The sequence below is a fragment of the Lineus longissimus genome, chromosome 13 (genome assembly GCF_910592395.1).
Source record: "Lineus longissimus chromosome 13, tnLinLong1.2, whole genome shotgun sequence".
Taxonomy (NCBI): Eukaryota; Metazoa; Nemertea; class Pilidiophora; order Heteronemertea; family Lineidae; genus Lineus; species Lineus longissimus.
Genome location: NC_088320.1, coordinates 6,788,160 through 6,813,775, shown reverse-complemented (window position 1 = coordinate 6,813,775; position 25,616 = coordinate 6,788,160). Strand labels below are relative to the sequence as shown.

Sequence of the window (25,616 nt, the reverse complement as noted above, 5' to 3'; positions counted from 1 at the left end):
AAAGACTTTTTAAACAGTGACGAGATTGTAGCACAGTAATTTTGTTTCATTTTTGCAGACGGTGAACGGGAACCTGTTTGATGAAATATTTATTGATGTAGATTCCATTAGCATAATTTGCATCAGATTGTCGACCTTTTTTAAATTGCGCCCGCACTACGAATTCAAAAAATACGATGATAATTGCATCCTTTAACAGGCGAAGGTTGAACGTCCTTATGATTTCCTGATCACGAAGGCATGTCACGACTGTCTTTTCCTCGTCTTGTCTTGTCTGATTGCAACAAATTGGATTATGAACACATTACGGAATTCAAACCTTGACAACATTATGTTTACAGTCTCTTAAAGATAAAACCATTCGTACAGCACTAAAGAAAACGCCTTTTTGAGCGGTACGAATTATCAAGATGTTGTCTTATAATCCTAAGATAAGCGAATCACTCGTCTGATCGTTCAGTCACTAAAGAAAAACAAGGGTACAAGATTTTGCTGCGATGCTTTTGGAAACTAGACAGTTCGTTCATATGTTTGGCTGGAAAATGTCTTACAGTGTTAGATCCCCATCGGGATCATCACTCGTATCTACACATTCTTCGAGATGTGTTTTCTTTCGCAGGCAGAACTCGAGGGATAGCGACGCGAGACTCAATAATTTATTGGCTCAACTAGAGCGACGTCTCCTATCAGGATTTTACAGCAATTTCACATCGACTGACCGAAAAGCAAAATATTCCTCCGGGCCAAACTACAATCTGCTTTTCCATCAGTAACATCTGGCATGAGACGTCACAAATGGTACATGGGGATCATGGTGAAAAAAACACGTCATAGCCATTCGTTTGTTCCCATACGTCTATATTGATTTACAAAAACAGGAGATTCCCTTCTGTCAAGTAACTGACGTGCTCAGGTTTTTTCATCCGCAACCTGCGCCTGCCACACTTACATGTTTTTTTAGCTTGTGTTATCGCGTGCTAGATTAGAATGCTATGGCGCGTAAAGGAGACTTATTGCCCTTTACGAACTGGGCATATGGCCAGACAGTCTGTTATTTGCACACAGGAGCTAGTGATAGCGACATACCAGTTCGATGAAGCAACACTGTCTTGAATATGGTTCGTGATGGTATTGCTTGCCGGGATATAATAAGGGAGTTCACTCCGAACCAAACCAAACGATGAACAAAATCAGACCAGGGACCAGACCATATCAAATCGCTCAAAACGTCATTTGTGAGGTAATCTCAAAGTTATGTACTGCATTTACATGACACAACTAAGTAGACTAAAAGTAGAGAGGGGCTAGTTTTTTTACCGGTATGGACCTGACCTGACAAGATTGCATTCGTGCGCATTTTCACGGCAGACCCAGTCGAATCACATTAGCCCTGAATTACTGATATATCTACAACAATCAAGATGCCCCCGGAAAAAGCATAAATTGCGTATGATGGAAATGCCTGTAGACCAAGCTCATATCGGGACTGCCCAGGGTGGACGCATTTAGCCATTTATTTCCCGGTATCTACGGAAAAGGTTAATTGGAGGCCATTTCTCTTCGGTAATGAGAAATTCTGATTGAATAGCTCTGGACCGCAATATATGAGCTGCACGATTGCGTAGAATAATGAAGTTGTTCGCATGGCAGTCAGGTTGTTCCATATGTTCATTATAGTTTTACTGCATAACATTTGTTTTGGCAGTGCGGGATTAAAGCATAGAAATCACCTGTTGGCGTTTTCGCATTTGAAATAATAGTAGGTACAGAAAAACTATCAAATGCATATATTAGAATGTCAATGTTTCGTCCCCGACTTTCCGGCTCATTGCAGCCATGGACTACATTAAAGGTTGACGCTACACGCTTGCCTGTGTGTAGGAAGAGGCTAACTGCTGTCTTTTGAAACCCAACGTAACCCGGGCTTACAAAAGACCTAGTCCAAGCGTTGTTATCAACGGATTTATAGAGACCATGGTTTATCTATTACCTTGCTGGGAGCAACCGGAATGAAGTGGTACTACGTACGACCAAATAGTGTAGATTCCATACACGATACAACGAAAAACAAACATCGCCAGTCAATTTATTATAGAAAAACCTCGAGGACGCACTCAAGTAGTTTTTTGCCCACCGAGGTTAATTTCGGGCTATCTCAAGTATATTCGCTAATGAAAATTGTGATTGAATCATCATGCTACTAGAGATATAGATTCGGTCGAAGTTAAACCAAAATCTTCTCTCGGCCATCTCGTGTTTTATAATTGTTCCCGTGAGTCATTTAGCATACGTTTGTCAAACAATCGGCATCAATAGCTTATATCAGAACAGCATCACGGTGACAGTTTTATTAATAATCCATTTATGAACCAATGTGCGTCAGACGGATATCCCGCTAAATAGAATCGGCGATGAGTTGTAGACGTTAGGGTTGACGCAAACTGCACAGAATAGGGAGTTTTCGCAAACGCTCCGAAACGTCAGCGCGAACGCCTATGACATTGTTCGACATTGTCATCGGGAGGTCGAACAATGGTAGAGACGTTCACGTTTGCGTGTCGGGGATTTGCGAAAACTCCCGACCCAACGGTTGACCGTGTAAATCTCCAAATTTCCTTAAGCGTTTCTTGATAGGCTTCCTTTGATACCTCAAAATGCTTGCTCCATGACCTGAGAAATCGGCACGGCTATATACAATTGATGTAATATGGAAGCATATCCACACTTTCTACAGGAATATCGGCTGCCTACCTTATCAACAGTACAATTTTTCTACTAATTCGAATATCACGCAATAGGATAACATGCTATCTGTAATTTTATCAGTAGTACTGCAGTGAGAAAATGCAGCGTCTCGGGAAAATCGTGATGAAACAGAAAAAAATTCTGATAAAAATTGTTAAGTTGCATGGAGAAATTGCTATTTTGGGCGAAGTAGATTCTGCGTATCTTAAAAGGATCTGGAGAAGCCCGAGAAAGGCTTTATCGGGAATAACGTACGTTGCAAGGCATTGATTTAGTAACGGTTTACTCATCACTCCGTATAGTCGGGCTGCATAATGCAAAAACGTCTGTTTAATAAATACCACGGCTACACAATGTTTTATGGCGTCACGGTCTATAGTGGCCATTGCCGTTACGCTGGGATATTTAATAAACTAATGTTTAGGACATTTTCATAACTGACTCATGATTTGGCTGCATTTCGTGGTCGTGGGTTTGATTGCCACCAAAGATCGAAAGAAATTTGAAAAGACGACTATGAAATTCTTAATTAAGATCTAAAACCGGAATATTTCAAGAAACCTGTACAGCTGTAAAGCATAAATCTATATACTCGAGTGCATCATTGAATATTTAAGTGAATGACATCTGGACTAAAAATCTTATTGACTACATTTGAGTTCTTACTGAATCAACAATCTCGTATTGTCTCAGGCAGCACGATCATAGAAAACTACTCACTCCGATAAACAAGTATTTTCAGCTGCATTAAAGGTCAAACCAAGAGGTGAACTACGGAGACATTTAATAATTGTGCCTCGCACGGCATATGCTATTTACATCATGGTCATCGCAGACGCTCAAGCAATCTGACAAGCCTAACCATTGCAATTAACAATCTCATTGTCTGTGGCAGCAAGGTAATGGAAAACCACTCGTTCTAATAAACCAGTCAATTCATAGCTGCATTAAAAGACAGACGGTGTTATTAAGGGGATGATTAGCATCGCATGCTGTCGGCTACCCAGTTGGCACTGAGCTGGAAATGACGCAAACGAGTGATTTTAATCGCTGCGACCTACAGCTATGATCCCTGCTATGTGCGACAAAAAGAGCTCTCGTTTGCAGGCTAATCTCGCAATCGCAGCTATTTGCGTCAGGTAAAGGTATAAGGGTTTTTCAAGTAAACTTCGTTCGTGCTTTATCCCGGATCTGAATACCATACCCACTTCAAGTCAAACTTTTCAATGAAGTCACCTTTAATGAAATAAAGTCACAGCAGAAAATTTACGTTTACTCGAAAAGACTGACCCGAGAAATGGATTTATCGGCTTTTGTATGTGAGCTCTCTTATAATGTTCTTAATACGACAAGATCATATCATACATTCATGCAGCTTCACTCTAATCTCATCATTATATATAAGAAATCTATACCGCTCCGTGGGAAATACAATAGAGGTACATGTGTCACTTGGTGTTTATGCCACGGAACAGAGAAAACATCTGGAAACCGCAATATCTCGCCTTGTTATTTCTGCGATTCGCAAAAAAACAGAAAGAGGTGTTCGAGATTTTTATTTGAATAATGGATAACGTGTGCGAAGTTTCTGTTGTAATTTTCAATTCATTTTTTTTCTCGCAAAGCTTAATTTTGGGACCCTCGTCAGTTACTTCGTATTTGCAAATTAAACACCCGCGAAAATATAGCGGTCTACAGTAACTGTTAATTGCTATTTTATCAGCACTTGTGAAGGTGCTCCCCAGATGGTTTCTAAGCCGATATGGTCGAAACGTACATTGCCTCTAACATTTTGTCTAAAGACGGAGAGACAAAGGATTAATTGATTATGCTACGTGTGCTTGGATGTGGTCTACAAAACATTGCGGAGAACACTGGCCAGACGATGGGCAGCTCCTCGAGGGAAATCAGTATCCCCCAACCCTATTTCCGCGGTGATCGTTGAGTCCAACGAGTGAATATAGGATCTAACAATATGTATTGTATCTAGCCTGTGCGTATTGTAATCAAAAGGTCTGTTGACCCACAACTGGTATACTGTATGGCTGGTGGCTGGTGCTTAGGCGATTTAAGGTTTCTGTGAACATTGGTAGATTTCGAGAAAGTTTGCATGTACTTTCGTTAGAAATACAGTATACTTGTAAACTACACCAGAAAAATTAATCCCAACTGATCATGACCATGAACTTCGGCCATATTGGCAAAAATGACGTCATCCTGATTTGATGACACGAACTAGAAAAATGAAATTTCTTGAAATAGTTTTCTCTTGTTCGAACGCTCAAACGGCTAAGAAATATTCCTCTATGCTGTTATTAGGAATATTCCATCATGCTTTTATCTAACTCAAGGTGAGTATTGAAGTGACGCCGTGTTACTGAACTTGCACATCGGGAAGCAAACGCGCCATCGGCATCTGGGCCAATGCATCACATATCCTCGAACTTCCAACATGTCTAAACGTCTCTAGTCTGTCTTTGGATAACAGTGTAACATATCATACAATGCACGGCACTGTTTTATACATAGGCTCTGGTTTGTATTCACGGGGTGACTGTACTGGCCATTATAAGGTTTCGCAAGTTTTCTGAAATGTCATTTGACGGGGTCACAGTGGAGCCACAGTAATGACGAAAATGTCACACTACCACGAATACACGTTCATCTGACTTTTAAAGTACAAATTGAAGCCAAAAAAGAATATTTTCCTGAATAAGCAATTTTTTAAGTCGGCCTCACCTTTAACATGTTAAGACCACGACTCCTGCTTTTATGATTGCATGACATGTACAGATCCTCAAAGAGTAGACTTAAAGCTCCGCATTAAATCAAGTTTGATCAAAATTGAAGCACCCAGTCCAGAGATAAAGCAAGATTAACTGTTTTGTTTACATGTTATGTAACAGCCTTGGTTAGGTTTCTAAGTGAAGTCAGGCGGCAAGTTTACTGACATAGATCAGACTGATGTTTGATTTCTTACTATAATGGTATAAATTTGTCTGTATTACCTTACCTTATTATAGGGTATATCGAATGTCAATAAAAAACAGACTTCATATATCAATTTTAAGAGCATTCATTGATATTTGTCCTCCCAAGTAGGGCTAGAGCCTGATCTACATCACAACTTTTGCTGAACCCGCCGCCTGGCTCTAACAAGCCAGTTGCTAGCCTGATTCGGTAATCAAGTTGTCAAACACATAAATGGCAATATCTTCAAATGGATGGAGCTAATTGCATTGGGTTTTCTGTATTGTATAAAGTGTTAGGTACACTTTTGAAATCGTCTTACAGCAGAAAATGGCAAAATACCTGGAGTTATGGCCTTTAAGTCGTTCAGAAAGACACCAGTTGTACATCTTGTTCATTTGAACATGATTTTATTGAAGTGCTGACGAAAAAGACGGTAGTGATTTCAGTCAGGAAATTGTTGTTGGCACATCATCCCATAAACGATGATAAATCAACTGAGTCAAAACTTTATAAAACCTGACCTCTTTCTTGTGGGCCGACTCTTCGCATTTGATCGCAATTTGTCTATATGATATGATTTCAGACTTCGTGCGCGATAAAAGTACATGCACAATACAATTACATAAAAATACTCCAGTAATACAACATTTTATTGAAGAAGATATTACCGCACAAAACTTCCTTTTTAAATGTTTTAACGTCTATACTTGCTTTTAACAGACGATGGAGAAATGTAAATAGACCACTATTTTCCTAAATGCAGTATTATCTCGTTCTTATCTAGTTTCTACGCTTTTAAAGTAAACTATTCTGAATAAATCTTCGTGTTGTTGTACTCGAACAAATGTGTCTGGTGTCAGCGCAGGAATAAACTGGGAAGCCGGTAAAAGCTAATGCATTTCTCAATGACAGCTTCGCTAGCGATGATATGGAAAATAGAAAATATAGTGGCATCAAAGATATCCTTTCACGGCTAGATCGGTTCTTGTTCACACCCACGTGCTTCAGGACGGCATCCCGCCAAGCAGCTTGTTATGATCAGGATTGTGACGATGACATTTCACTCCTGGAGTCCCTCACTCCAAGTTCACCATACCAGATTGAGAACACAACTGAGTGTGCAAATGACATTTGCGACCCGTCTCAGCAGAACGAGGAGGCGGATGTCGCAAAGAAGATGAGCCTAAATGACAACAGGAATTGATGGACTCAGATTTCATAAGAGGCAGACAACAGTGGAAAGCACAACCAGCTCGCCTCAACCTGCCAAGCTCAGAGCGACATGTGCCTGGATTTGCTGTGACTGACGGGTCGCATTTGACTGATGGTAAAAGACAAGGAGAGTTATCCTTTATATATATAGTGTGCTGGTCCTGCTCCAGTAAACTATTATTCTGAAAGGGATAGATGTTTTTCACATTTTTTTGTACAAACTCTTAGATGATAGAAAACTGCGTTATTCGTTAATTTCGCCCGTAATCAGAATCAAGAACACATCATTACTGAATAACAGTTGCCTTAAAACTACCTAAGTGCTACTCTTTGTGTAGTGGTGGCATCATTCCTACTTGCCCAGGCTAGAGGGAAATTACCTTTAGCTCAGTCGGTAGAGTGATGGCAACGGTTTTAACATAAATCCACGGAGAAATGTTAATACTCCACTCCTCTACGAAACATATATCAATCACTTACTTCCTATTTCAATGTTCTTGTTCCCATCAGGATGGCACTATTCTTACACTGCGAGCGGTTTCGTGTTCATCTGAAATTCGGAATTTGGTGTCAGCGTAGATACATGTCGGAAAGCCGTCTAAAGCTATTAGCCTATAATGCAACATTATTCGCTAGTCTAGACATGAATGATAGCAAATATTGTAACTTTGATGGTAGACAAATACAAATATTGCCTTCGTGAACCGTTGGAGACTCAACTCGTCTTATGTTATGTTGTTCAGTAACATAACATAACACAAATACATTTTGTAATATCACGGCTTTCTAGAAATGGGGCCCTAATCTCGAAAGCGTCGATTCGATTATTAAACAAATATTTGGCTGATCATTCTCCTAATGGATACCATTTTCTAATTGAGGAACTAGCGGTTGCGACTTTTAGAGCCGCTTACCCCACAGGATGACCAGGTTACGGAGATTTTCCATCCATCACTTTCCATAGTGCAATTGTCTTACGACACCTTCATTTGTCTTGACCGACATCTTAATTTGTTTTGATTCGTCTATACATGGCTTCGTGCGCGAGTTTCATGGAGAACATTATTGGATTTTTTGCTGTCGCACGCCAATGTTTCCAACTCGGTCAAAAGAGGTCGTCCTGTTTTTCCTAAGGCGCAACAGTTTTGCTACTTAACACTGGGTATCAATTTCAGAAACCAATAAAGACTAAGTCAAATACTTGAAGAATGTGATATTTGATTTTTGCACTGACATCAAACGCCCAACATACGGCATGTATTAGTTCCATCCGAATGATTACGTCTTCGCTCTGATTAAAACCCGATTAGGCGAGAAAGCAATTTTCATTTGACAAAATATTCATTTTAGGAATTCATAAAATGACGTGCTATAAACTTCGCTTTTAATTTTTGCAGCATAATTGATCACGTCGATGGATAAGCCTTATTTAATGTTATGGACTCTTCTTTTAGTGACATGTGCCATGTTTATTACCCAACTTCAAAAAAATATATCGTAGCAGATCAATGTCCTTCAAATCAGGTGATTTTGTTCACCCTAAAATATCAAGGTTGTTTTCTGTTGCAACTAAATAATAAGCATGATCATTATAATTTTGGTTATTAGTAGATTCTCTTTGATATATCAACTAAAGAAAAAGAATTGCAGAGCGAGATTAGGTAATTTGTTGTGTTGGCATCGCCTTCTTGGGAAGGAAAGCGGAAGACATATATGAGATTGCTGATTTTTGACCTGGCAAGAATATTCATACATGTCCCCTTATTATCAATCAATAAGCAGGTAACTACACCACCTCACCCAGGCGATTGCTCCTTAACACCATTGGCAGCTATAGAGACGACCAACTTGGCTCAATATCGTTATTATTACTTTCATCCCTGATCCTAGACTGATCTGTGTACGCCAGAATGCGATTCATACTATGGGCCAATAAGGCTGGGGTAATGAACCGTCGGTGCCTTATTATCACCAGCGTGAACACACGACCACCTGCTAACCGAGGTATCACATGTGAAGATCTTCCAGCCACCATTTACGTAGTTTGGAAGATTGTAATATAGCTTTCTATAAACAATATTAGATTCTGCCTCAATACGTTAAGTACGTTATAAGGAGTAGTGAACTTGCAGAGACGAAGGTTGCAAAAGTTGATTCTGATCATTTGTGAGGACGATGATATATTGAAGTATTATTAGCCGTAGTTGTGCATCTGATTATGTGTATGTGGTGCATTTTGTCCAATATAATCCATTGTTTACCTCTACGAATGCCCACATTTTTACCAATCTGCCTTTAACGTATTACTAGGTTGCTCTTCGATGTCAGTTCCCATGTGTCTTAGCAGTCACAAAGGTAACATTCTCATTATATTCATTGTGATGGTCAATTGTCTAGAGGACCTTGACAAGACAATTGAGAGGAGACCCAACTACTTTGGACACCAGCGATGTTCTGTATATAAGGGGTATAGTAAACGCGTCTAGGGCATCCGGCTTCTGTAGATAAAATCCCTTTCAACAGGCCGCTTACCATGTGTCACCGGGTTGCATTTTGATGTTTATCCTCCACATCTCCTGGTAGAAGTACTTGAAAAAGGCCCTTTCCCGATTTTCAATACAACAGTAATTTGTCGAGGCCTTTGATCAGACAATATACAGAAGAACAAGGACATTGGATATATCTGGTGTCGAGCAACAGGGATGGTGAACTGGTACTTAATGTCCGACATCCACCTGCGTCATATAAAGACGAGGAAGATACAGTTTCCAATTGTACAAGACCTTACTCACAAATGCTTCATTGATACAGTGGTATTCTGTGTCAAATAGGATTTTGTTTGAGACCGTATCGCCTTCGTCCTTGAAAATGAAGCTGAAAGGGGTGTGCTTTATTGAAAAGAATTCCTCTCCCTCTTGGGAAATGCTAAAATGGTATTGATTATCATATAAAGACGAGGGAGATAAAGTTTCCAAAACTCAACTAAACCTCTAAATTCTTCAATGAACATTCGTCTTCTGTGACAACTTGGATTTTGTTTGAGCCCATATCGCCCTCGTCCTTGTGAATGTAGGTAAAAGATCTGCGCTTCATTGAAACAAATTCTTCTCCCTCTTGGGAAATGATAAGATAGTAATGATCATAGTCATAGTATTCAATTGATCAAATGGTCGTGGTAACACTGGTATCTTCAGCAAGACGTGTAAACGCGTCTGGTTACACCTCCCAATGCAAACCTGCCTATGAATGAGAAGGTTCCGTTGGAAACCCTTTTCTATCATTTGAAGCTATAACCGTGAAGACAGATACTGACGCTTCTTTACGTGTACGTCATATCATGGATCAATGATATCTGTCTATACAAATGGGCTAGGAAGACTTAAATCTCCTGGCCGAGGATCGTCGTTTTTCTAGTTATCTTTCCGGTCACACAGGAACCGTTGCATTCTGTTAAACATTTCAAAGCAGAACGCCATCATTCTTACACAAACAATTGCTGGCAGGACATTGAAGACAGCCTATAAATAGCAAAGTCAACTGGTAAGTATACCAATGGCTGGGCTATGTAAAAATCGCAGCATAAACAGGTCTCAAATTTCCGATACCCACGTGTTCGTTCTTTATAGTCAGGAAAAAAATATCTCCTGGAATCAATGGGCAATCTCTGAGAACTGATTGAGGATAAGGTCCAACACATTAACCTTAATTCGTATTTTTTTAAATTATAGATCTGTTCAAGAAACATCAGAATTCGACTGCCATGACTACGGTGTGGAGCTCAGTCACTTCTTGTGTTTGTTCGGAATTCAACTGGTGGTGTAATGTAGACCAATAGCATGCAGTAAATAAACAACGAGAAAAAAACACAGCAAGTTGCTGAATTCTACTGGTAGTCGAATGCTGACTACATCCACTGCTAGTGTCGTTGATACAGAGGTTTTCCTTGACAAAGAGGTGTCCGCTAAGGGAGATTCCACTGAATTTGGCCAACATTAAACAACCGAGCCCGACCGCGAATAACGAGCACTTTGTGTTTATCATATTTGCGGCAATGGGTAGATAGGGACTTTTTTGCATTTTCTTAGCCAACAACAATTTCTCCAATTGGAGTTACGTCACTTTTTCTTTCAAGGACAACGAGTAGATAGCCCATGATAGCGCCATAACGACCAGTTTCTAGCTAACAATGTCTGCGGCAATCGGCCCCGCCGGCCTCCAGGAACTTCTGGCTTGTTTTCGCAATCATGTAAAGATATAACATGATACATCGTCCATTACATATATAAAGACTGCGTTTTATTGACACTGCTTTGATTTGTTAAGTTTTCTGATTGCAGGCTCTTGGTCGCCAACAGATGAATTTGTCATTGTTATTGTTGTCCGACTTTGGCCAACTATAGACGTCCCAGCTACACCAAAACAACTCTTTAACTTGTGTTGCTATCGATATAAGTGATATATATATAGTAGAACCTCTCTATTAAGGACACCCAAGGGACTGACAAGTGCTGTCCTTAATAGAGAGGTGTCCTGACTTGAGAGGTGAATTTGAATGGAAACAACCAATTTGGGACCAAAACTAGTGTCCTTAATAGAGAGGTCGTCCTTAATAGGTAGGTGTCCGCTAAGAGAGGTTCTACTGTGTATAAAGACTGCGTTTTATTGACACTGCTTTGAGTTGTTAAGTTTTCTGATTGCAGGCTCTTGGTCATGGTTATTATTGTTTGACTTTGGCCAACAATAGACGTCCTATCTACACCAAAACAACGCTTTACTTTGTGCTGCTATCGATATAAGAGATATATAAACATGTACATGTACACGTCGCTTCTGAAATCAAATATATTTGGCCAAACTCAGATATATTGATATATTTGGTCGCTTTAACCAAAATTTGTCATTCATATTAGTTGTACCGATAATTATGTAAATGATAAGGTTGGGTTTGTACTAACACAAATTCGAATAAAAAGTGAAATTTACAAAGCCAATTAAAGGAAAAAACATCCTATCCACAATTTCGTTATCAATTTTAATCAACCAGTGCTTGGTAGGTATGTTTCTGAATAATGGCGCATTGAGATTGACAAATTACGAATTTTTCAGTCCGAGCGTGGTAATGTCACCACCAATTTTCAATAAATTACGCGCAACCCTTGCCAATTGGCCGCTACCGTTGTTGCTATCTGTTTTTTGACAGGTAGCAACTCTCGTGAACTACCAAGATATAAAGGTCGACAGTAGTGTCATCCCGAAAGACGGCAGATTTCAAAACTATCGGCAACTCGGACCATTGCATTCGTGTTTTAGTTATCAATCTGCTATTGGCCATTGTAGGCAATTACCTGAGATATCGCCATTATTGCCTGTTAAGACTACATAATCCACACAGCCGAGGTGTGAATACTAAATAAACCGTGTACTCGTGTACATACAGGTGAAGTCCAATCAACTACATGACTATAAATAGCATCAGCCAAATACCGCCATAACCTGTAGTTCGCAAAGTTCGACGTGTGTTCATTGCACCCAGGAGATAGCTTCCGTCTCCAAACACTACTTGCTATACCATCCATCATTCTAATGCGACTGCTCACCAATTAAGTCGTTTTTTGGTGTGTTTTTCTCATCAACATTAACCGCACGAACTTTTATTTCTGGCGCAGCGTACAAAAACTCCCCCTGAAGATAGTCACCAGTCAAAGTAACTACACAATTAAGCCGTCTATAATTGTTGATTTATTTTTCACTTTGAGATACCCAGGAGACAAGTCTATCCATAAATTCTGAATAAACGACCATGTCTGGCTTATGCTAATGGTATAAAGAAGTGCACGACAAAAAACAAACAGACATTGCGAAGATATTAAGAAGAAAAAAAGGAATATCTTATCTAGCTTGTCTTATCTATGATTTCTTTATCATCTTAAATGGTCACAGAGGGACTCCGTTTTAATTTTTAGGAAATACATTTTTTATCAGCAGGGCACTTTTTTGCGGGGAAGATTGAATATGGGGTGTTAAAAATGCAGGCTGAAGCAATCGGACATGTTCAACGGTAAATGAATTAGAACTAATCTACATGTAATCACAGAAAGCACCATATGCTCGTAATCAGAACGGAATGCTAGTCTATCTAACCAATATCTTGTTAAACATTTATCCTTAAACCTCACTTCCCATTTTTAACCCTTTTTGTCTGTTAAATTCACGATATACCGCCTGAATTATTTAATTTTGTTATTTTTATGTGTCTCATAAGCCTAATGAGGCTGGCTTTTCTTTTAAAGGTGACACTTTTTAAATAAACAAATATATATACAGAAGAAATTGGTAACTATTTTACCTTCATTGCCTGTTGATTTACAAGTATTTTTAACAGTGTACTCATAACTTAACTACACGTATATTGAAGTATTACCCTTGTATGAAGCACAGAGTGATTTAAACGCGGAATGCCTCCCATCTAGTAAAAATTGTCCTTCTCAGTTCAGTTCACCACAGACATTGGGTGATATGAATAAAGACCAGCAAATGCTATTATCAAAATCTCCATGCACATTTACACTAGCCGAGGGCTTTCTGTACAAAACTGAAGTAAAAACATTCGCTAGACTTTATTCGTATCACCCATTCTCTAGAGGATCATGTTGCCCTTGTCAGTTCAGTTCACTACAGACATTGGGTGATATGAATAAAGACCAGCAAATGCTGTTATCAAAATCTCCATGTACATTTACACTAGCCGGGGGCTTTCTGTACAAAACTGAAGTAAAAGCATTCGCTAGTCTTTATTCGTATCACCCATTCTCTAGAGGATCATGTTGCCCTGGTCAGTTCAGTTCACTACAGACATTGGGTGATATGAATAAAGACCAGCAAATGCTGTTATCAAAATCTCCATGTACATTTACACTAGCCGAGGGCTTTCTGTACAAAACTGAGGTAAAAGCATTCGCTAGTCTTTATTCGTATCACCCATTCTCTAGAGGATCATGTTCCATTTTCTAGGGCAGCAGTGATTTATGGTAGTCCCCCTCATATGATTTACTAGATTAAAGTGATTTTCCCAGTCCTTATCTCCATGTCTTGTGTGTCCCTCACGGGCAGAATGGAAACGGGAAAGCACCACGGCTGTTCCCGTGGGTGGTGTGTTCCGTCATACCTCCTTAATTCTTGTCGTTTGCTATGTTTATCTTTTAGCCACTCTGATCCCCTGCCCAATTACGCTAGCCTATCATATTCCGAATCAGTAATCTGTTGAGGAGACGGAGCTATATCCCCCAGGCAGGGGTCAAGGCAACAGCTCATTTAGATTTCCCCAATAGGAGAGCCTTCAAAGATTATTGGCAAATTGTTCACACAAAATGACTTGACTTAAAGTGAAGCTATTCCGGCCGCTGTCAAACTCATCTTCAAGTTAACCATTTCGAGGCTGTTCACCGTCTAGTATCGCATAAGCAGTGTTGCATGACATTCCTGCGATGTTTTGGTTAATTTACAGCCATCCTTGGCGTTGAGGTGTATAAATTTCCCACCATGTTACAAAATATCATCTTCCATTCAACATATAGCCTGAATAAACCTATTCGCATCAGCTGTGTACTTTGGCCAAGCAGTGTTTTGGCAGCCATTCTTGGCTTTGAGAAACACAAGGCATCACTTTATTTTACAGCCCGCAAGGTTGATTTCGAGGAAGATTTCCTCTATCAAACATGAAAACTGCCACTCACTCAGATATGACATTTTGTACTTTATTCTACAGCAGACTTGAGGAAATGAAAATTACTTTACCTTTGTCCTAATAATTGCCGTCAACATACCTACAAAATAAATAACGAACATGATTAAGCAATCTTTTAATATTCATTCTACACGGGGCAACACAATTTTACGCGAAGTTTCTTTCAAAAAAGTCAAAAACAAGAAGACACGGGCTGAATAGTTCGGCAATTATATAGAAACAGCTTGATATTGTGAACAAGCGTACCAAAGTATCAGTATTAGTTCGATCCCTACCTTGATAACAGGCAGCCTCGTCATCGATGCCTTGGGGCCTCTAGCTCGTTTCTTAAGATGATCAGCTTTTTTCAGTGGCAAGCTTATAAACGAATAACAAGCGTATAAAAAAGGGGAAAAACCAAGCAATTTGAATTCAACAAATACACTCATGATAAGAAGTAGGACTACCCGGTATACCTTGACAGTTGAGCACTTCATTCTCCACGACGCATTGGTTTTCGATATTTTTTCCCGCAGGCAAAGGAGCTAACGGAAACGAACTTCGCCCAAACAGCACTTAATAAGACATCAAATACGTTGATGAGACAGTTACACCAATTAAGACGTTCTGTTGCGGTTATCCTAATGGTTATACATTGCATCTAACGAGTCATTCGTATGCAATGTCGGTTTTTAACAAGGGGTCTGTTGCATCATGGTGACAAATGGCACCAATGTGTTTTCGAGATAGTGGCAGTGTTTATCGGGTGGTTATCTGCTTGACAGGTCCAGAACTAAGCGGTCAGAAAACATGGCGTACAAGTTTATGATCCCGAGTTGTGTCATATTGTAAAATACTCTTCCTACCGCACCCGGCGGGACTGACTTTACTTTCATATCGCACCCGGCGGTGTTCAAAGTCAGCAAGCCGCGACTAATAATTTCTGTCTGAAGATCCTTCAAGCATCGATCATACGCCTAACGATACTCATAGCCGCCAATACCCTCACCGTCGTCAGACGACCTGGATCCCTTTTGGTAATCCGTTACATCAAAGTGATTAACAATCAATAAGAGGACAGACTCTGACGGGTATTCGAAAAGCTGGATCACTGGACTGATGGATTTACTGAATTGTGACTCATGGATCACTACCGCCTGGATGGATTGCACACTTCCCAAATCCCTAACGTTTCCCACCATTTGCTTCAAGTGCATACACTGGCTCTGCCAACAAGGATTCCTCGGTCTCAGACTCTTCATCGGAGAAACAGCCGAGGTGTTACGGGCGGTTCTAAATGAACAACAGTTACAAAGCTGACAGAACGTTTGTATTGTAGTTGAAGAACTTCCCAAGTCAATGTCATTGAATGATTATGTACTTCAGTCGCGCATTCGATTAGAAAGAAACTGTTGTGATAATAACAACATGGCTGAGTTTTGCAACATGAACGGTAGGCCAAGCTGTAGGCTACACTTCAGTACAGCGTACAGCTACGGCAGCGACCCCCAATCCGGGCGGGGGGGGGGGGGGGGTGATCCATGAGTCACAATCCAGTGAATCCAGGTGTCGAGCGATCGAGCTTTTTCGATTACCAGAGTCCGAGTCTGGTAGATCTAGAGGAAGCGAGAACATAAAAGCGAGACATGTAAGAGAGATCTCGCTCGTTAAAGGTTCCATGTTATGTAGTAGAAACAGTTTTCATAGCCAAACGAGAAGAATATGAAATATGTATCTTAAGAAAATTAATCGAATGGCATTGGAAGGAAACGCTTAGCATAATCGAACAAGTTTCATTCTATTGCAAATGTCTGAAAAACAATTACCAACGAGGGGAGCTGTGTAAAGGTCGCACATATAAGCAAAGGACAACTAGTTAATAACAAGATATCAAGGGCTAATGCAATTCTCATGTCATTCATTAGCAATGATGTGTTTTATTGCTGTTACATGTAGAAGAAGTGCCAAAAAGAAACATCCGCAATTCACAATGACAGCTCCAGTGAACAAGATCTTATCTGTAATTATTGCTGCTGGATAGGCAACAAAAACTAGCATTCGCAATATTTATGACAGGGGATGCGTCATTGTAATCAGGCAAATTGACCTGATCGTGCATCAAAGAGATCACTAATCCAATAATGTTCGGGATCTGGTTCAACTGGTGTGGTGCATGACACTTCACTTATCACGCTACCAGGAGAGGGTTCCGAGGACTTGCATCGTCAAACTGATTTCGTGCCTGCAGATTCGTATTCATTCCGAGCTATCTGAGGTACATGAATTAATTCATGCCATTGATCTTCATTCTGTTGTCAGTTCATTCTGAACTATCAGAGGTACTCCGTCCATAGCCTCCCCGCATAGCTGCCGCCGAACTATATATCGTTGTCACTTCGACTAATTTAAACATTCAGTGTTGAAACACTGCCTCATACCAAGGAATGATGAGTTTCGTTGTCAAAGATGCCAAGACGGTACTAATTTATTCAGGAGTTGAAATTACAAAATAAGGAAATTGCTACAAAATGAATCCCAGTTTGCTGATGCTGTGGTGATGGACCTACAAGTTGAAAGTGCAGACTCGAAAACGAAGAGTGGCTGCGTCGATGAACTAATAATGGCCTATTTGCACGAATCAGAACTATGGAAAGAACAATGGATCAGGCAGCTGGCATTGATCTCGACGCGCACTCTAGGACGTGTGTCGAGGACGGATCTGATTACGGTACTTCTGTATTGTTTGGAGAATGGGAGCCTTCGTCTTGAGCTGTTATTATGATGGATGCTCTCATCATTCATGCAGTCCTCCCTATCATTCCGTCACTGCAAGACGATGGTGTTTGTACCTTTCTGGCCATATGATATGAGGTAATCTATATATTGATGGATGCGCTATAGGCAAGGTGGTCGTATAGAATTCGAATAATGCGAGACTAAGGGTGGAATGTGTCTGAGTAATACGATCTGTTACATCTGCTACCAGGGGGCGAATTGTACGCATGGTACGCACAAGAGTATATATGCCTGTATTGACTGACAGCACTTGGCGGGATGTTTCCAGTTTCCTCGATCTAGGACAGTGAGAAAAACAATTCACAAGTAGAGCGTCTTTGAAGATTATTAGCAACAGTTAATAGGTGTACATGCCACTCTTCCGTCAGTTACGAAACCTGCCTCACATTGGCACTTTATTACCATTAATTGCACAGTGTCATAAGGCAACTTAAAAGGTATTGTCGATCATCCTTTTTAATTTTTTTGTTTTTGTTTATTGTTGGCTTCGTGTTCAATTTGGGTACACTGATATGATCCAATACAAATTGTTTTTTTATGAACCTATTCCAATTAAAATGCTACCAGCAATCACGTTATCACTGCTGGCATCGACAAAAACCCGTCTAGATCAATTTTGTACAAGCGGTCACTCTGGCAACGAACAACAACTACTTCGTATTTTGCCTGATACCGACAGAATACACACTAAAGAGGACATTCGTCTTCCATAAAGAGCACATTAGCAACTATAACACAGACAATACATACATACAATGCAAAGCAATATCGAATTATGACTTATGAGATATCCGAAGTCAGGCGGGAATAAACTAATGGGATGATAAGTGTTTCGTGGAGGCTATTTTATTTACACGACGTGTGCCAGCCTATTGTCTAGATGAGATGGTAAGCATTTTATTTGTCGATGAGTAAGCCCTGCCTTGCCAAAGCACATCGATGCACTTTGCAGCGCGCGGCATGTCAACTGACATGCATCGTTTGATCTGAAGAAGCCAGCTGGAAAATCGTTTCAATCTTCATGACCAAGAAGACGCCTAAAGAGCTAGGTGTGAACGCCATTTGCGAAATCCTATTAGTTTAGTCAATGAGGACTGATTGACTATTGACCACCATGACCATTAGTATTGACTCTCAATGGATATACAATCAATTACCAGACAGACTGCGCAATTGTCATATCGGTGTCTTCAGTTTTCAATGGGAGAAACCTCGCCAAGCCTCTTCAGTGACCTTGAAATGGAATGGCGTCACATGGTAAAAGCACGCGCGACGAGAGGATATTGCGCAAAGTTCGAGGACGCGTTCAATTCGATAGAATGGCATTCGCTAAACGTCATATATACAAAACACTAGTTAAGAAACCACGCCCCAGCAAACTACAAGGACATGATTGTTAGCTATAACGGCTTAGAATACAGCTTCTGGTCCCAGCCGTTAATGGTCTGAAGACAAGATCGCGTGCTGGCTATCGCTGTCTGAATGTAAGTGACAGCTTATTATCTTATCTATTGTATCCTTGCCTGGTTTAGGACATCGATCAGGTGATGGTTGAATATCGCGCGGAAATCGATTCGATCTCTGCTAGAGGAATGTTCTTGGAAAGTCGATATGATTCACCAAAAATTGAAGACACCATCGATTTCACTCTAATATCGCAGTGTACCAGCCTGGTAAAACCACGCGCCTCCCCTGCGAGATCTCGTGATATTTGGGTGATCGATCGCTCCGGTCAACACGTAGCTACATTCCAACCTTGCGTTAGGAATTAGCGGAGGCGCAATGACTTGGGACGAGGCTGACAGTGTACAAACGAGCAAGCTGTATCTCCCGGAAGTAGAGTCCATTGATCACATTCTTTTGTTACGATAGGGTATTTCAATGCGAATCGGCTTTTTTAATGGGCTATACCCCGTCGGAATTAACATGTGCACTTATGTTAGTTATGTGGGACATTACTGCTGGCGTAGCAGTTTTAAATGTCCGAAAGCCAGGTTAAGGATATTGTTAAATTTTAAATCAAGATCTTACCTACGAATCTAATACAAGAATCTTGTAAGCTTGTACATTTACATGTATCGGTAATTGAATAGGATCTCAACTGAGAATATTCTAATAATTTTAATCGGTATTTTTGACCTGAATGCAGGGTGTCCTTACCGGCTTCTAATATTTAACGGGGAAATAACCACTGGGTCAATCATAGCTCGGAGTTTTGTACACAAGTGTTTCTTTTGTTGTGGGTGAAGACTGCCCATTTCAAATTGCCTTTAACTCTAGTAACAATTGATATATATTCGGCCTTGACGAGAGTTTGTCGTCTCAGTACCTTTTCTCCGGGGAATTCCTCAAATTGACAAGTCCACGACAAGATATTTAAAACGTTGTAGAAGTTTGGGATGGAATTCATTTTTCCCACATGCGCACTCCCAGAGGCGGATACCATTATCTCAGCCAGTCTCCTTGAATGTATAACCTACTTCTGAAGGTCAAACGAAGAGAGACCGATGAGGTCTGCACCCATTAGTGTTGGATCAACATTTCAATTTCTTCAAGATAACCACAAAACTCACTAATCCTAGAGGAGGACAATTATATTCAAGTATAGTTTGCACATTTCTAGAGCCCATGAAATACAAGAAGTGAATGCATTGTGGAATATTCCAAGGGGATGAGTACTCTTAAAGGGCGCCAGCGTTGATATCACTTGTGTGAACGAATAAAGCAGTATCACTCACCATATTTACTTGTCCTAGTGTAAATGGATGTATTGGCATTTAAAGACGTCTGGGTGTGCACGACTATTGAATTAACTCCGATCAGTACGTGATGAGACACACCGACTAGACGTAAGTGGTTGTCCTCCGCATGATCATGACAATTCTCCGCCTCATTATAAGAGTCTTCGGCATCGTTTTGATTGGGAGCAATTGTGCATTTTAATTGGAGGCAATTAAGCTCTGCCAACAGTCCAGTCCTGATCGTCTTCAACAGAGTATTTCAATAAATATTTATATTGGAAGACTCTGATCTGTAGGACAATGCCTCTTGCGGTGAATGTGCAATATCTTTATATCGAAGGAAACATAGCGTAATAGTGTAATGAAGTAAGACTCGAATTTGTTGCATGCTGGTGCAGTGTTGTTAAGTAAATGGATAATGCAGCGTCGGCTTTTCTGAAACTGCACAGTTAATTTTGTGTGGAACAGCAGAATTTATTCTAACCCTTCACCACCCCGGAGAATCAAGATCCTAAACTCCGATCATTACGCGGTTACTTGGCGTTATTCATCATTATCATCATCATCACGTTCCACAGCCACCCAGCCATTGGGTCGAACCTGGTCTGTTGACCAAAGGCACCATGTACGGTTCTATCCTTAACATGGTGGATCAATACCCGGTGTAACATCTGTGGTTGTTACCCATGTGTCAGTGTTTCCAAACAATAGGCAGCTAGAGAGACCACGACTTTTCAATAGGGGGGATACACAGAAAAACTTGTCAATCTATTTTTGAGCGTTCCCAAACAATGAGGGGAAACACTCAAAAACAGAAACACTCAAAAACATTACACCGGGTCTAGTCTAGTCCAGTCCTTCACGTCACCCATCTGAATTTGCTTTGGTTGGCCACATCGGCATGGTTTACCCTCTACGGTGCCCTACAAGATGGCATTTGTTAGCGTTCTCTTGGATCTCGTAGCATGGTCAAACAACCTTAGTTTGTCTTCTTGGCAATGGTTAGAAGGCTTGTACGGATGTAGCTGGTGGGAGTTTTGTATTCGATGCCAAGTGGTCTCCAGCAGCTGATCGCAAAAGCGTTCATCCGTTTCTCCAACTCGGCGTACGTGGTCCAGGATTCTGCCAAATACAAGAACACTGAGACCACTAAAAATCTCACCATTATTTGGCGTTATTTACTAGCATGTTCGCTCGACAATCGGCGGAGATTATGATTGTGATGTTTCGGTAAATCTGAAAAAAAGCTCCCGAGTGATGTCATTTGCATGCTGATTTTACGTTTGCCGCAAATTCGCACTTACCGCAAAACACTTACAATCAAAATGCACGAGATTAAAATTTAAGGTTTGTCCAGAGTGTGAGAGAAAATTTAGCCACGTGTGCCAATTTTTTTATCTGCGCCTTAGACTGGGGTCGTTCTAGAAGCAGTTGGAAGTTCAGACTACTTGAACTTGGTTTTGGCCACTAACATACCGATCAAAACCCGTATCACGTCCAAGTCATTCCTATTATAATGAAAATATGTATCCGGTATTTGATCCAGCCGGGTTATAGCCGCCTAAGTGGCTCCTAATCGCAAGAGAGAGCGATATTGCCTGGTGGGCTTTCAAGCAATATAGACTCGTAATTTACCATTTTATTCTTTTACTACCTCAAAGCCGGTAAGTGGCGCATTGATGAGCATACAATGTACCAATAATTTAGAGTTCGGCTGCAAAAAGGCTGCGATCTTTTTTAGAAAGTGGATGTTTTATTTGATCCTACTAGGCACTATAGCATAAAAGAAGAAGGTTATTGGCTGTTCAGTACGTTGCCGTAAAGTCGCATCGATCATTACGTCAGCAGCATCGTCTTGGATCTGGGAATCGTATAGTTAGATTCGTTGACCGTAATCATGAACTTGGCATTTGTATAACATCTTCCACCTAGATATTGTACACGGTTGACGGAATATGCGCAATCGTGATTTACTTTGTCGATGTAAATACGGGTGTGTTTGGACGCCTGGCACTGTTATCTTGCAAAGGACTTTCGTTGGGTATCAGTTGAGGGAAATTTCAATGATATACACGTAACATGCTTGAATATCAATCAACCTTTTTCAGACGTAGATACCCTAGCCTAACATTCCGTTACCTTTTTCTTTCGCGGTCCTTAATGTGCAACGTTGTATAACAGTGTCAGTGTCTCGCTCAGACAGGGGCCCGGGGATATGGTAATAAATATCATTTTGAACATAAAACATCAAACGATGTCATTTTAATTAGGAGATGTGGTTAACCCTTGATATATAATGGTAAAGGGTGGCATTTCATTATGAAATTTAAAGTTATGGCTCAGCGAGCAGTGGAATTGTTAGCAGGGTCGTTTTGTCGGCAGTGTCCTTTGTGATAACATTGCGTCTCCCGGGAACGGGGCTGATGATATCGAGGGACCCATTGTCAGGGGAGCTTACATTACATCAGGAAAAAGTAAAGAGAATCCACTTCTTTTACTTAAAAATAGCAGACAAAGAAGAATGAACTTTTGTAACGGTGGCTTTTTCGCGAACTTCGCTCTTAAAAATGATATACTTTTCATAGAACCCTTTTATTGTTAACAGCACAAAAGCAAACGTTGACTTTCATTCCCCTCAGGCATTTGTCTCGCGAATATATGAAAAGTAACGAGCTTTGACTCCGCGACTTCACGTTTTCGTTCTTTCGGACAATAGCCTTGAAAGCAACATCCAACTGTATTTACGCAGAAAGTTAGGACACTGAAAAGTTGCTCTCTGATATTTTGCGTGAGCAGTCACTGACATTAAATAAGTTCACCACGAACTCCATAAGTCCAATAGTTGGTGTAATTCATGGTTTAAATGTCAATGACTGCTTTGATCAGTCTAGGTATAATTCGTTGCACTTGTAATGCTGAAATATGAGGTATTATCATGATACATTTTAAAAAGATTGGTCTGAAAAGGACGCAAATAAAAGGTCGAACTATCCATGGGGAAAAAGACGTCCGTACCTAAATGGGCCAAAAAAGTAAAACTCAGTGAAGAGATCGACTGAATTTATCTGAACAATTCCCAATGTGATCGAAACCTGATCACGCCTGTTTTCCAATAACCATCAGGGAGATGTAAAAACTCTATTCGAATATCCCGAAATATCGAAATCATGATACCGATGATCATCGCTGCTTTAATTTGTTACATGCCTGTATAATAGGTTTTCTGATCGTGAAAGGTTAACTACATGAAACGAGGTTATATTACAATAGATTAGGTTTTTCTCAAGTCAGACGATCATCATGTTACAATGGCGTTACAAATAATCATCTCGATAGTTTATGTCTAGGTTTTTTGGGCGTGAAAAGTTAACTAACTCTCTCATTGGTCAGTGGCCTCGGCAATCATCGGAAATATCCGAGCCAAACCAAACGACGTGTAAATAGCACTTCCCAAATAGAATAGAAGCACGTTCTTGCTTTTTGACTGGGACAGGTCCATCACTAACAGCTTCTGTCTGGCAACTTGTGATTTGCTATGCCTTTCCAAGAAAGATGCATTTCCTAGCCTATGCAAACATGAGGTGTGTCACCCACGATAGTTATGCCAACAAGCTTCGAGCACTTCCTTGGCAAACGACGGTAAAATTCTATATTGCCGCTAACATGTCTTCGACATCCGGCATTTGATGATAATGATAGTTATAAGCTTAATGGCGATGAGCAAGTGGCCGTGAGGCAAAGGTTATACAACGAAAATTAGTGGAAGGGTCTTCCGGAATATAACAAAACAAGAGGGGCACTGGATAGAGGAATGTTGTTGTTTTTTATTCTACAGTCGAGATAACTCGTGTTTACATGTTTAAGGGTAATGTGCGTTGATTGTATCATATCAGAAGCTCATTGCTAAGATGCAGTTACATCGATTACTAGTATTCAAAATATCACCGAGGGAGCAGAGGTCATGAAGATCCTTCTCAAGCCGTGCGGTTGAAAGGACTGTAATGGCTTGCCTCAGAACACATAATTCCCTGCTCGGTACAGCAATCGGAATAATTCATTTGATGTGGCACAAAAATAGAAGAAAAAACCCCATCCTCTATAGATAATAAAGTGGGTGTAAAGCCCGAAGAGAGAACAGAAGAGCCAAATGCAAAGAAGGAATACAGATTAAATCGGGCTGTAATCAAAACGGTAATGCATATTTTATGTACCTGGTCGAAACATATCAATTCGAAACACCCTCGGGCATATTTTGCTAAAGACATAATTGTTCAGAAGCACAGGGAGGGCCACAGTTTATGATTGCTTCTTTTATTATGCGGTACTGCGATTTCAAGATTAGGAATGATTAAGAATAATCATATCTTAGGGATAGTGTGCTCACATGGGCCAAAGAGACAGTAGTGAATAGATGAACAATCCTAACTGTTGTAGTCAGTGTTTTTGACTTTTTTTCGGGTAAAAATGGAGTTTGCTGATGAGAAGAACTGGAAAATCCCACGTCAACTGATGACGGGATACACGCAAAAGGAATCACCTCGGAATGGGAGCTGAAGGGGGATAGAAACATTCTGGTCAATAATATCACCCTTTTGTCTTGTCACGTTTGCCTATTGTTGTGCTGCATCGCCTCATAAACAATGTTTATGCATACGTACAGCTCGACAGGAGAGCAATCCGCCCGGTAAAGAACAATTATCGAATTACCTGATACATTTACGAAGACTAAATAATGCAATCCACGTCCACCCATGACTCCGCAATGAGCCCCGGTGGTGTAATTTACCTGATGGACAAGTAATGAAATCTGGGTTAAGCGAATTGAACTTTCGATCATATTGGCGTTTCGGACAACCGCGGCGCAATACAAGTATAGGCAAGTATCGTTAACTGGCACGCTATCAGTTCGACTTGGCTCAATTTTCAACACAAGCTTTTGTAATTGTAGGCTCGTCATCACCCGATGAGTGACTTTTCCTTTGTTTTGAGAATGTAAGTGAGCGTACAGGTTGAGATCAGCAATGCTTGAACGTTAAGGGAGCCCATTTTGGGCAAAACGTGTGAAATTATGACTGCATAACTGTGTACGTGTCGGGGGAAATGGTCGATGTGCGAGACTAGTGCAGATGTGTTAACACTTTTTCTCACTCAATGGCACATTTAGAAAACCTGGTACTACTCGTTTGAAAAGTAGTAGATGCTTATACATACTCAGTAAAGAAATTATAGAATTCCGATGGTGTACCAACTACCAACAACTGCAGGATCTTAGTAATTTCAATTTACGTTCAGGTAGTAGGATGCCAATATGCCAAATAGTTCTGTACAATCACTGTAGAACAATTTAGCTAGCCGATGTACTATTTAATAGTATCTACGCCTGTATAACAGGCGTAGATGAATGAGCGAGTTGAGACTAACATGAC

General features: G+C 40.4%; 1 protein-coding gene across 4 annotated transcripts in view; it reads right to left on the bottom strand.

Annotated features, from left to right (window-relative positions):
* Positions 1-25,616, bottom strand: part of LOC135498030 (FMRFamide receptor-like) — a 154,013-nt gene that overhangs the window by 110,375 nt on the left and 18,022 nt on the right. For 3 of the 4 annotated variants that reach the window (XM_064788159.1, XM_064788160.1, XM_064788162.1), the window contains exon 2: positions 14,725-14,753. The gene's annotated coding sequence lies outside the window, so the exon portion shown is untranslated. Of the gene's footprint in view, positions 1-7,410; positions 7,481-14,724; positions 14,754-25,616 lie in introns of all 4 variants that reach the window. The other variant, XM_064788161.1, reaches the window with a different exon arrangement.